General features: G+C 39.2%; 1 protein-coding gene across 3 annotated transcripts in view; it reads left to right on the top strand.

The window, feature by feature from the left end:
* The first annotated feature begins 1,620 nt into the window (after positions 1–1,620).
* KIAA0319 (KIAA0319 ortholog) overlaps positions 1,621–13,645 on the top strand; it is a 142,330-nt gene continuing 130,305 nt past the window's right edge. Inside the window, exons 1-2 of one of the 3 annotated variants that reach the window (XM_043973611.1) lie at positions 1,621–1,700; positions 2,294–2,403. The gene's annotated coding sequence lies outside the window, so the exon portion shown is untranslated. Of the gene's footprint in view, positions 1,701–1,936; positions 2,404–13,645 lie in introns of those variants that run through there. The other 2 variants (XM_043973602.1, XM_043973593.1) reach the window with 2 other exon arrangements.

Here is a 13,645-nt window from a genome sequence, read left to right as displayed (position 1 = left end):
CTGAGGGCTCAGTTCAATCTTTTTTTTTTTTTTTTAGTGAGGCAATTGGGGTTAAGTGACTTGCCCAGGGTCACACAGCTAGTAAGTGTTAAGTGTCTGAGGCCAGATTTGAACCCAGGTACTCCTGACTCCAGGGCCTGTGCTCTATCCACTGCGCCACCTAGCTGCCCCAGCTCAGTTCAATCTTAAAGGTGTGTTCAAAAGCCCTCATCTGGAATTTTGCCCAGCTTCCAAAAACATTTGGAGGTGGGGGGAGAGGGAGAAGTGAATTTAAAAGTAATTTGAATTTGATTCAGGATTCATTTCATAACAATATAACATAGTTCCACAGGCCAGGAAATTGAGAAGCAGCAAACCAGAAAGGGACAGGCGGAGGTGAACTCTTACAGGGAGGCACAATGACAGCAGAAGAAACAATGAAAAGCTGACTTCCGGGGGAAGAAAGGTATGTACAGACCTGTCTATTCATAATGATTACCTTGAGTAAGAAAAATTGAATTCAGTAAATACTTATTAAGTACCTATCATGTACAAGGCGCTGTGCTGGACAATGGTTGTACCAAAACAAGTGAGATACCCTGCCCTTGAGGAGCTTACATTGGGGGTGGGAAGAAAGGACTACTTCAGTAAGGCTTAAATCATATTGTAAGTTAGGTATCCATATTTAAGAAAGTATGCAATCCATTTTAGAAATAATTTCATCCCAAGTGGTAGTAGCTAGCATTTACAGAGGGCTTTAAAATGTGCAAATTGCTTTGCACACATTATCACATTTGAACCTCACAAGAACCCTAAGAAAGGTGTTTTTAATATTCCCATCGAATAGATGAGGAAACTGAGTCTGAGAGAGGTTAAGTGACTTGCCCGAGATCATACAACTGATAGGCGTCAGGGAGACATCCCCATCTTATAAATTATGAAAGTCCTAGACTGAAAGTAATTTGCCTGAGGTCAGAGGTGGAATTCAAACCCAGGTCATTTTCTTCTAAATCCAGTGCTCTTTCCTCTACACTGGTATCTTTTGCTCCCAGTCTTGTTGGCAAATCACACAACCTTAGATCCTTCTTTTATCCCCTAATGTCTTGTGGTGTGCCCCCAATCACCCCCATAGTATGGGAGCAGATGAGACAGGTGCAGAACAAGGATGAACATAACTAGGGAGGCAGGGGAGGATGCCAGTTTTCTCTTCAGCCTCCCATCTAATCCCCTGCCTCCCTACACACTTCTTCACTCACAACCAAGCAGGTACTCCTCCCCTTCCCCACAATATCTTGTATGTTTGTGTGCTTCCATTTTTAGGATGGTTGTGTTTGTTTTAGATAGATGTATTTTGCATGGGTATGAATTAATGAAAATGCACTGAAGTGCTCATTAGATGCCAAAAATAAGATAGCGGTCCCTGTCCTCAAGGAGCTTAGATTTATTTTTTAACAATTGAAAACAAATTTTTTGCATTCCAAATTCTCTCTCCCTGTAGCCCCCGCCCCCCCCACCCAAGGAAAACAATTTATCAATTATATATGTGAAATCAGACAAAACATTTCCATATTAACCACACCACACCCAAAACAGCAAGAAAAATGAAGTGAGACGTGTACTTCAATCTGTACCATGGATAGCATTTTTCATCAGAAGCGCCTTTTCCAGATCAATGATAGTATTGACTTGATGGTTCATGATTTCGACCAGAGCTGGAGATGGTAGTAGTTGCGTGTGTGTGTGTGTGTGTGTGTGTGTGTGTGTGTGTGTGTGTGTGTGTGTGCGCGCGCGCGCGCGCGTTAAGATCACGCACCTTTAGGTGTTTTGTGGCCGTTCCCCTGGGGTTTGAGACTGCATTTACGATTGGGTGTGTGTCTACTTGGGGGGAGGGAGGGAGGGAGAGACGCGGCGTGCGCGTTGTCTTGGTAACAATGGTCCAGGCTGCATCACGCGCGCGCAGGTCGGCACCTGCCAAAGCTTCCCGGGCTAAGGGGTTCGGGTGCGGACTCTATCTTCCACCACGACGGAGCTCCCCCCAGTTGTCCAAGCTAGTGTGGCCGGCGTGGGGGAGGCGGGGCGGTGCCCCTGCTGCAGCTGCCGCCGCCGCTGTCGCGGCTGCTCCTGCTCCCCCTGCCCGAGGTAAAGAGAGTCACCGCCGCCGTCTCAGCACCAGCACAGCAGGAAAACTACGGCGGAGACCCAAGGCTGCTTTAACAGCAACGGCTCCTGTGGAGGGGAGGGAACGGCGACTGGGAAGAGGAAAGAAGCGCTTCGTGCTGATTAATGGGTTGCTAACTCCTTCGAATTTTTATAGGGAAATGATGACAGGGAAGGAAAGGAGCAGATGAGGAGATGAATGACGCTTCCAGGCCTGGGGGTCCGACAAGAAAGAGTATCTTCTGTCTGAGCCCAGCCGATGTCCAGGTACGGTATCTGAATCCCCCAGTAAGTGCTGACGAAGTAATGAAAACGCGGGGCACTGACGGTGAAGGGCTATTCCAAAGAAAGGCAGAACAGCTAAATGGAGTGTAAGCTTAGGAGGAGATGGAAGCAGGTGCTATGGGTTTCGCAGCTATCGACTCGGAGTGGAAGCGCTGATTGCTGCAGAGAGAATAATTGTTTGGGAGTGGGGTGGAGCCCGGGAAATGGAAAGAGCTCTCAGCTGGCTTGCCCAACCTCATGGAATTAATTTTCTCTAGACTTTGGTTTTTTATTTGAAATGCTTTTTCCTTGTTTTACTCTCCCTCATCATGTCACACTGGCTGAGAAGTCAGGAAGTCTCTTGTGATCTACATTGGTGTAAGAAGCTTCCACACCGATGGAATCGAAGCATCACTTCGTCATCTATTAACTACATCGTATTCCCTCTAGTTTAGCCCAGGTTGTAGATTATTAGGGATTTTTTAAGATTTTTATTGCTTTCCCTTTGAATTTCATAAACTAACTAGGACATTAATCTGAAAAGGGAACGTCACCATTCTTTCTGTGAGTTTGTAATTCTCTTAATGGTAAGGAAGGAAAATTATGGTACGAGTATTCATGTGTAATTATCATCCGTTCATTTTATAACCACTGGATGGTTGTACAATGTGGTCGTTTTGTGAAGAATAAAAATTTATGAACAAGAATAGGAAGGTTATAGTATGATCCATATAAAAGTATTTGAAGCCACCAAATACGTATTTTCAAATACGTGTATTTTAATAAAAATAGCAACCTTTGCCAAAAGACATTCAGATATACAAACCTCTATCAACACATATATTCATATATACAAACAAGAACAACAGGGTTTTGTTGTTGTTAAAGGGACAGGCATTTACTACTAGATCTTTATTGCTTTGAGTCTGGAATTCCTAATTGTTGAAAATATTTACAACCTGTTGTATAGAAGACCGGAGCCAGAGGAGGTACTGGAGATGCACACAGAGAACCCACAACTATTCTTAGTGATTATTATTTTAAAATTGTGTTTTGTTTTAAAGAAGCTAAGCACACTGAAAGTATCAATTCAAATTAAAACTGAGGAGATTTCACATATGCATTTAGAAAAAGGAGCATGCAAATACAGCATGCTAGGGCTTCCTGGGGTGAAAGCTATTTTAAACATTCATCATTGCCAAACTCCTAACTATGAAAGTGAGCATACTTTACTTCTGTGACAATGGGTACAATTTTGTTTATTCCCATTAGAATTTAAAATATCTGAAATGACATCCATAATTGCATGTGAACTTAAACAAGATGAGCTTGTTATCTAAATATTCATGATTTACACTATTTGTTATGTTTCAACCAAATCAAAGGGAAATATGCAATTTAAATTTATTTAAATATAAAGTTTGTGTGTTTAATTGAAGTATACTTTCCCTGACACCACCAGAATCATTTAATTGTGCCCATAGCTTGTTCTCACATGTTCATGATAGCATGTTACCTTAAAATGTGTAAATTGGTTGGTTCCCAGCATGTTAATTAATACAGACACATTCACTAAATATAATAACAATTACATTGAAAACAGGAGAGGATCCTTGCTAAGGGAAGGAGATTAACCTGAACAACCTGTTTAAAACCTTTTTTTTTTTAAAAAGTCTGTACTCTAAAATAGGCTTTATTTTTATGAATACACAGTAGATGGTGATTTCTTCCCCAGGTAAGAGTAAAAATGGTGGAATTTATTGATATTTTTTGACTTTGAATGATTTTTTTTTTTTGGCGGGGCAACAGAGGTTAAGTGACTTGCCCAGGGTCGTTTGAATGATCTTCTATTGGGAGCTTTTAAAATAGTACAGGACATAGCCTGTCTCTGGGATTTAATTTATAGCTAGATTAAGTAATGTGTGGGTAGGTTTCACCTCCTTTCCTTCCTCCATCCTTTCCTCCCAATAGTATCTTGCAAAGGGATAAGGTTGCCTTGCTGGGAAATTCTAAGTTTTTAAAAATTCACTTCCTTGTCTTTGCCCATGTATGGGAAAAATATGTATAGTAGCTGGTAAATTTGACCATTACCTATTTAATTAAGACAATACTGTTATAGAAATAGGTCGATTCCTACTTAATTGTCTTTCTTTCTTTCTCTTTCTTTCTTTCTTTCTTTCTTTCTTTCTTTCTTTCTTTCTTTCTTTCTTTCTTTCTTTCTTTCTTTCTTTCTTTCTTTCTTTCTTTCTTTCTTTCTTTCTTTTTGGCAGGGCAATGGGAGCTAAGTGACTTACCCAGGGTCACACAGCTAGTAAGTGTCAAGTGTCTGAGGCCAGATTTGAACTCAGGTCCTCCTGAATCCAAGGCCAGTGCTTTATCCACTTCAACACCTAGCTGACCCCCTTAATTGTCTTTCAATAAAAACCATCTTCACTGTGTTTATCTCACTTTAATGTGAGAGGCAGCATGGTATAGTAAGAATTGATCTGGGTTCAAGTCCCGCTTCTGACTGTGTGACCCATTGCATATATGCAAGGATCAAATGAGAAAATATATGCAAAGTGCTTTGTAATCTTTAAATATAATGTAAATGTCAGGTAATAGGTAGCTAAGTGACACAGTGGATAAAGCATTAAACAGGATCAGGAAGACCTGAATTCAAATCAGGCCTTAGATACTTATTAGCTACATGGCCCTGGGCAAGTCACTTGACTGCTCTCTGCCTCAGTATCCTCACCTGTAACATGGGACAGATGATATCACCTACTTCTGAGGGCTGTTTCTAGGATAAAATGAGATAATATTTGTAAAGCAACTTATCAGCTTTAAAGTACTGCATATAAATGCTAGCTACTATTATTAATTATTATGATGACCAGTGTACTCCAACTTTTCAGCAGTATTCAAAACATTTTCTGCTATTTCAGAATCAGTGACCACTCACCCTACTTGTTATATTCAGCTACTTTCCTTTTGAGCCCTTCCTCTAAAAGAAAGTGAGGCATGTTCCCAATATTGTGAGCTTTTTAAGTCTTGTTCTTCGACTTCCGTGTTTGTCATTGCACTAGAAATTTAAAATCATGGAATTTTCTAATTTGTAGGAACCTTAAACTAACTTAGATCTGTTTCCTTGGATAGATTACTGGTTGCTAGATAATAAAAGTTTTGCTTCAGTGTAAAAAATAACTATATACATATGAATGTTTATGCACATGTCCCTGGTTATAGTCCAGAGAAGGGAAGAACAATTAGCAAAGGAATTATTTAAGGTATCTCTTACATTTATGTTGCTTGGGCTAATTATTGGTAAATAAGATCATAAAATCAAGTAAAAATGGACTTTACAGGTCCCTTGGTTGACAGGGTTCAAATATGGTGTAATTTGGCAGCATTTTGGCCTGTAACGCTTCCAAGTATAGCCTGATCTGGATTAAAATATAATTGGGAAATATTTAACAAAATAAATTAAAATACAATAAAACCTTGATAATGTTAATATGTGGTTTCCTTAGTCAATATGCAGCCGTTAGGGATCTTTATGTACAGGTTAATGGCCCCAGTTTCTATTTGAGTTTGATACCATATTCAACCATCCCTCTCTTTTAGTAGTCTTTTCTATATCATTCAAGCAGCATCTGATTGATCAGAATTGGACACTATTCAAATGAATTCCCTTACAGAGAATTCTATCTCACAAGTAAGTAGGTATATTCTATTTTTAAACAGCCACAATTGTTAATAAGCCCAAAAAGACTTCCTGGTACTCTACCTTTTGTATCTGGTTCAGCCTTCTGGAACTATCTAGAATATCTCATTCTTCTTTCTCTTGATAATCTTTTGGATTTTTGAAGATAGCTATCATGCATGGGTTCTCATCCCTTTAGTCTTTTTCCCCCCTCCAAACTAAACACCTAGCTCCTTCAGTTATTCTTCATATGATATTGTTCAACCATCTTGAATGTTTTCAGTTTCAATTTTTCCCCTCTCTAAGTGTAAGCTAGCTTTCTCAAGCATTGAGTTAATAAAATTCAAAATAAAATATTTTCTTTATTTTTAATTTTTAAAAAATTTCCTTGATAACTTCTGTCATATTTCTGTATCTTTTATTTTTAATTTTTTCCAATTATATGTAAAAATTTTAACACTTATTTTTAAAAGTTGAGTTCTAAATTCTCTCCTTCCTTTTCCCTACTTCAGTTTCTACTAATCTAAAAGAGCAAGGAAAAAAAGAGAAAAGGAAAACAGTTCAGCAAAATGAAACAATACATTTTACATATACAGTGATCCACAGTCATGGTCCTTTACCTCTGTTAAAAAAAAAAGGGGGAAGAGGTAACTTCTTCTAGTTTTTTGTGGGAGCAGGGCTTGGTCATAATTTCACACCATTCAGTTCTGAATTTTTTTTTGTTCTTTCTATTTACGTTTTAGTCCTCAAGTTTTTCTGTTTCTGCTTGATTTACTTTGCATCAATTCATATGAATCTTCCCACACTTCTTTGTACTCTTTACATTCATTTTTTCTTATAGCACAATAATATTCCGTCACATTCATAACATATAACACGTACACATCTTTTTTTTTTAGCCGTTATATAATCCATGAGCATCTACTTCATTTCAAGATCTTTGTTACTACCAAAAAAGCAATATTGGTGTATATGAGACCTTTCTTGTTGTCATCCCTGAAAAGTTTTATTTTATAGGTCAAAGAAAACAAGTAGAACACAGAATAGAGCTTCGGAGAACAGTACTTGCAAAAAAAAAAAAATCAACTATTCTATAGACAACTGCATAGCTTCACCCACTTAGAGTCATGCATTAGGTAGGTCTTCTTGCCTTTCCACGTTCATCATGGAGCTACTCCTGAAGTTGTTTAAGCACTGCCAGACCTATACCTAGGGCAGGGCAACTGAGAATTTGTCCCTGAGTGTTGCAATTTAGAGGGAACTGCCAATGCTTCTATTCCTTCAGCAGGTATAAAGAAGTGGGCTTGGTGTCTAGGTAGTGATTTAATGAGTGATTAGGTAAAATAGAAAGCTGCTTTTATGGTACTTCTTTCTGTTGGCTATCTCACAGGGAAGCTTCTCTCTAGTCTGTTCCCACCTTTCTTTCTTCCCCCCACTCCTGCTCACCATCCCAGCTGCTATCTCAGTGGTCTTGTTCCTCTGAGTCTCTGCCTTCCCCTTTGGAGCAATGCCCCAAGGTTTGAAATCTCTTCAAGAAATCTCTCATCTTTTGTCCTCAACCTCCCTGCTATCCCTGATCAACTGAATTTGTCTTTAAACAGTTAATTTGAGTGCATTTTTCATGCTGATTGTACCAATGTCCTTTTTATGGTATCTTCACCAAGTGCTAAAATTGCTGGTGATGGTTCTGGGCATTGTTCCCAAGGTGCTTCTCATGCAGCTCTACACAGTTCCCTACAGATGACATTGGCATTATTTCCCTTTGTCAGTAACCTTTTTTCAGAGCTTCTTTGTGGTGATCCCCATCACAGAAGGGGGCCAAGAATTTCTCTATTGGCAGGAGACACAGTTCTCCCTGAATATAGCTCAAACTTGACACCAAATGAAGCCTATCTGTTGTGTTGTGTTTCTCTAGATCTCTGACCTCACAGAACTTCACTCTGGGGTCAAGAACACTTTTACTCCTTTAGTTTCCTAGAAAGTATCAGTCAAATAGTGAGTTCTTATCCTGGAGGCTAGAATCTTTGGGTTTCTCAAACAGGATATTGCTATATTAATTTACTTCTATGTTTTGTGTGTGGGGGGACCAATTTTTAATTGGGGAGTGCTAGCTAAGCGGCTCGCCGCAATATTGGGGCAAGGAAGGAAACCAGCAGCCTCCCTCAAAACAGAACAAGATTTATTTTAACAAGAACGAACTTAAAAAAACAAACACAAACAGGATCAGTAGGATCAAGGGAAAGGAAATAAAAATGGGGAAAGGGAAATTATAATACCTGAAAAATACCACCACCCAGGAATCAACTGAAAATACGCAGCAGAATGCCCTTGCTCTCCAGCTTCCACCTACAATGCCCAATTCTCCCCCCCCCCAACCTAGAAACATCCCACACAGTCCCAGCCAATGGGATGGCCGCTCTGACAGTCACATGACTGCCCTCACTAGGCTTCCAATCATTATAATTTTGCCAGGCCCAGGCGAGTGGTGATGAGGTGAGGTGCCAGAGCCCTGGCAATGGCTACAACCAGTGGGTGGAGCACTGTGCAGTTTGCGGAGCTCCAGGCCAGTGCTTGCTGAGGCATAAAAACCTCAAATAACAATTAATTCTTTACATGTGCCTAACCTATTCCACTGATCCACCACTCTATTTCTTAACTAGTACCAAATAGTTTTGATGGTTGCTGCTTTATAATATAGTTTTAGATCTGGTATAGCTAGGCCACCCTCCTTTGTATTTTTTCATTAATTCCCTTGATATTCTTGATCTTTGTTTTCCCAGACGAATCTTGTTATTATTTTTTCTAGCTCTATGAAATAATTTTTTGGTAGTTTGGTATGGCATTGAATAAGTAAATTAATTTAGGTAGAATTGTCATTTTTATTATATTAGCACAGTAATTGATATTGTTCATTTGTTTAGATCTGGTTTTATTTGTGTGAAAAGTGTTTTGTAATTGTGTTCATATAGTTCCTTGGTTTCCCTTGGCAGGTAGACTCCCAAATTTTTTCTATTGTCTACAGTTATTTTATTTTATTATTTTTTTTGTGGGGGGCATTGAGAGTTAAGTGACTTGCCCAGGGTCACACAGCTAGTAAGTATCAAGTGTCTGAGGCCAGATTTGAACTCAGGTCCTCCTGAATCCAGGATTGGTGCTTTATCCACTGTGCCACCTAGCTGCCCCCTATAGTTATTTTAAATGGAGTTTCTCTTTTTATCTCTTGCTGCTATGCTTTATTGGCCATATGTAAAAATGCTGATGATTTATGTGGCTTTATTTTATACCCTGCAACTTTGCTAAAGTTGTTAATTGTTTCAAGTCGTTTTTTTAGTTGATTCTTTATGATTCTCTAAGCATACCACCTTAAGAGGCTAGAACATGATTATTCCAAAAAAGGTCACATCTTATTGCCCCAGGCACCCAAGCACCCTGAAGCAAATCACTTAACCTCTGTTTGACTCAGTTTCTTCAACTGTAAAATGACTGACTCCATTTAGGATTTTCTTGGCAAAGATACTGGAATCATTTGCCATTTCCTTTACTAGCTCATTTTACAGATAAGGAACTGAAGCAAACAAAATTATATGACTTACCCAAGGTCACATAGCTTTTAAGTGTCTGAGGCCAGATTTAAACTCAAGAATTTGAATCTACCTGACTTCGGGCCCAGCATTAAATCCACTGCACCACCTTGATGTCCCCATATGGCTATTAACAATTAGCTAACTTCCTGGGTTTTTGTGGGGATCAAATGAAATTGTTGTAAAATACTTAGCACAGTGCCTGGTACTTAATAGGTGCTATTTAAATTCCTATTTCCTTTCTTCCCCACTAGAAGTTGTTAATAGTGTGATATGGCAACCAAGCAAGCTCAGTGATTCAGGTGACATTGACAGGTATAGAGGCTAACAATAAAGAGGTGATGGTCTCCTTGTACTCTGTCCTGTTCTATTCCCATTACTGGGGGCACATTTTAGGAAGGACCTTGATAAACTGGAAGTCACTTCCAAGACGGAAATGCTGTGCTCTGTGATTTGTTCAAAGCTCCTAGAAAAGGTAGGGAACAGGGGCAAAGAGGAATGGGAACGTTAAAGAGGTTAGGGACTTTTTCTCCATCATTCTTCCTTTCAGTGTTGAGGGGCTGATGGTGGTTTTGGATCTTTCTCCCTCTATGGGGGGCTTGGAGTTGTCTTCATTTGTAAAGAATTTAAACCTCCTGAAATTTCTCACACAATTTCTATTCCTTTATTGATTTTCATTGAGAAATTGCAAATTTATAGAACCTCCATTTGAGGGGATTTTTTCATTCTTAATTTCTTTTAGAGAATATCTGTGCTCATGATGAAGATGATTACAGTGGCAATAACAACCATTATTGCTTTTGAAATGTATAAAATGACAATTCAATTTAACTAGCATTAAATGACTGTTTGGTGCTGGGGAACTGTCCGGGGTGCTGGAAATGCAAAAACTAAAACAAAACAATCCCTGCCCACAATAGCTTATATCCTGTTTTCAGAGTATTGAGTATCTAAAAGGCCTTCAAGGAAAGCTCTTCAGAAAGTGTATGTTGCAAACCACAATTTGCCTTTCCCTTTAATGGCTACCTCCAGTCAACAGAAAAGAAAGTATGAAGGACAGTGGCTTGAGGACAGTGGACTGTGGGTGGTCTCTCAGGACATGCATTAGTATTGGAAAAGAGAGAATGTCTTTTGTCTAACTCCTGGGACATGAAGAGAAACTGTGGGAAGAACAGTTCTGAAACATTTTCATATCTTCCTTAGGATGCTAAATATTCAGAATCCGTGTATGTAGTACATGATCTTTATCTGCTGAATCCCAGAGATTGGTTCTGAATGTGAAGGCAACCTCTTCAAGATAAACCATGCTCTGTAGTTTTTTTCCCAGCCAACTCAGTGGAAAGATTTAGTACATTTTCAAAGATGATGCATTTATTCCTTTATCATCAGTAGGATCCGTATACCAATTCAGTATTCTTTCCCTCCCTTCTTTTGTCCCATTCCTGGTAAGCCAACAATAATTCCCTTACCTAATGTCAGAAAGTTCTCATTTTAGGTGAGATCTCTGACTATTGATCAGAAATCAGGAATATAATGTAAAGAGATGCAAAGTTCATGAATCCCTTGCTACTTTCAAGTCTCATTATTATTGGTTGTAAACATTTTTGCTGAACAAAAATTCATATTTATTAACATCTGCATGTATCGCTCCCCTTTCCCCTCAACCATCCAAAGAAGCTTGATATATATAGCTTGCTGAGTCTAAGTTTACAACATTTTGCAGGGGTTGTCTCTGTGACAGCCTTCCAACCCTTAACATCTATTTCTGGGCTCAACCTTAGAACTGTATATAGCAAAGAACAAAGCATCTATTCAGCCAAGAGTCAGTTAACTATTTAGATTGGGGGAGTTTGAAGTGAGTCTATGGAGAAATGAAAGTGCTGAGATGATGGAAAGCTAAGCATTTCCCAGAATCAGGCAGTCTATTTGAAGACCTAGGGTATACATGCAAGGTTTCATTTTTCAGCAATTTCCTTCCTAATGTGGAAGCAATATCTTCAGTAGTAAATAATCCTGATATTTTACAGTATTGAGACTGGGATGCTGATACATTAAATAATTGCCCCTTCTCTATAAAATGCTAATAATGTTTGTACTGTCCACTTGACAGTGTTATTGTGAGGAAAATGCTTAGGACATTTTAAAGAGCTACAAAGATGTGAGTTATTATTAATTATTATTGTCATTATCCTTGAGTTTTTATTTGTTTTGGGGTTTTTTGTGAGGCATTTGGGGTTAAGTGACTTGCCCAGGGTCACACAGCTAGTAAGTGTCAATTGTCTGAGGCGGGATTTGAACTCAGGTACTCCTGAATCCAGGGCCAGTGCTCTATCCACTGCATCACCTAGCTGCCCCTATCCTTGAGTTTTTAAGCTAATGGAGGTATGCAGTTTGCAATTAGCAGGCTGAAAATTTTCAGTTGACTCTCTCCTTGCCTTCATTTCAATGTGTAGTCCAAAGTGTACTGTCACGTTTTTTCCAAAATGACTCACAAATTCATTCTTTTCTGTCCATTTCCACTGCCACTGCATAGGTTTAATCCCTCATCACCCCTTGTCTACATTATTGTGCTAGTTACCTAATTGATTCTTCAGTGCTACTCTCCCTGCCCCCTCTAATCAGGCATACCACTAGTCAATTAATCTTCACAGAACACTGCTTTTCTTATGTCACTCCTTTGATGAGAACCTCTGGGGACTTTGTTACTCAGATGGATTAAATACAGATTTCTTGACCTTGTGCATAAACTACCTCCTCTGCACTTTGGACACACATACGCACACACCCCTTGCCCATCCAACCTTAATATTTTACTGTTACTACTTTTACATGAATCTCTTTTTGCCTTCCTAGCTGTTAGTTCCCTTCATCTCCAAATTATCTTGAATTTATTTTGCTTGGACTTATTCAACATATTGTTTCTCCCGAAAGAATGGAAGCTCCTTGAGGGGCAGGAGCTGATCCTTAGCACCTAAAACAATGCTAGGCACATGCAATTGATTGCCGAGGCTGTTCTCCTAATTGCCCTCCATTTTCTACTGCCCCCCTTCCCCTGCAAAAAAATTTGGAACGGTCTCTTCTTTCCTTCTCTACCCACCAACAGAATGCTTAGCACTTCCTTCAGGTCAATTCCTTCTTTTCCATGAAGCATTTCTTATTTACCCTGACCCACTATGAGCTTTCTCTTCTCTGTATCTCTAGAATATATCCCTAGCTCTTGATTACCTACTATAAGGTTCTGTGATTTCACCAGTGCAGATCACCAACTCTGTATGAGAGATAGTCAGGTATAGTAGGAAGAGTCCTGGATTTGTGTTCAAAAGACTGGGGTTCAGGTCTTGACTGTTCCATGTCCTAGCTAGCTGTGTGATTTAGGGTAAGTCACTTTTCCTTTCAGAGCCTCAGTTTCTCTACAAGTAAAATAAAAATGATCATACTTGCAATGGAGTATAGTAGAAAGAGTGCTGGGGTGGATGGGGGAAGTGGAGAAAGATCTGGGCTTAGAGTCTGAGAAGCCTAGGTTCAAATCCTTCCTCTGACATTTACTAGCTGTGTGACCACAGATAAACCAATATCTCTGAGCCTAATTTTCCATATCTTAAGATGGAGGGAATAATATCCAGAGTATCCACGTTAAACGGTTGTTATGAGGACCAGAAAAAATGTTGTATATAAAGTGCTTTGAAAATGTGAAAGCAACATGTAAATGTCAGCTATTATTATTATGGCTGCCACTAGAGTATCTTCTATTACCAGATTAGTGGCTATTGAAGTCCAGTTGTGTATAACTCTCTGGTAGTTAGTGGAACCATCAGATAAACTCAGGAGCCAAATAGGTTCTTATGGGACCCACTGGTTTAGCAGAGGAGAACAAATTCTATTCTCCCCTTGATAGAAGGCTATGTTAGAAATGTCATATTCACATGAATTGCCAAAGGCTCACTGCAAGGTAGTGGCATACATATATACAGGGTGTCCC

This window comes from Dromiciops gliroides, chromosome 1 (assembly GCF_019393635.1).
Source record: "Dromiciops gliroides isolate mDroGli1 chromosome 1, mDroGli1.pri, whole genome shotgun sequence".
Lineage (NCBI taxonomy): Eukaryota > Metazoa > Chordata > Mammalia > Microbiotheria > Microbiotheriidae > Dromiciops > Dromiciops gliroides.
Note: the sequence above shows the minus strand (reverse complement) of the source record. Positions and strands in the feature narration are given on the sequence as shown.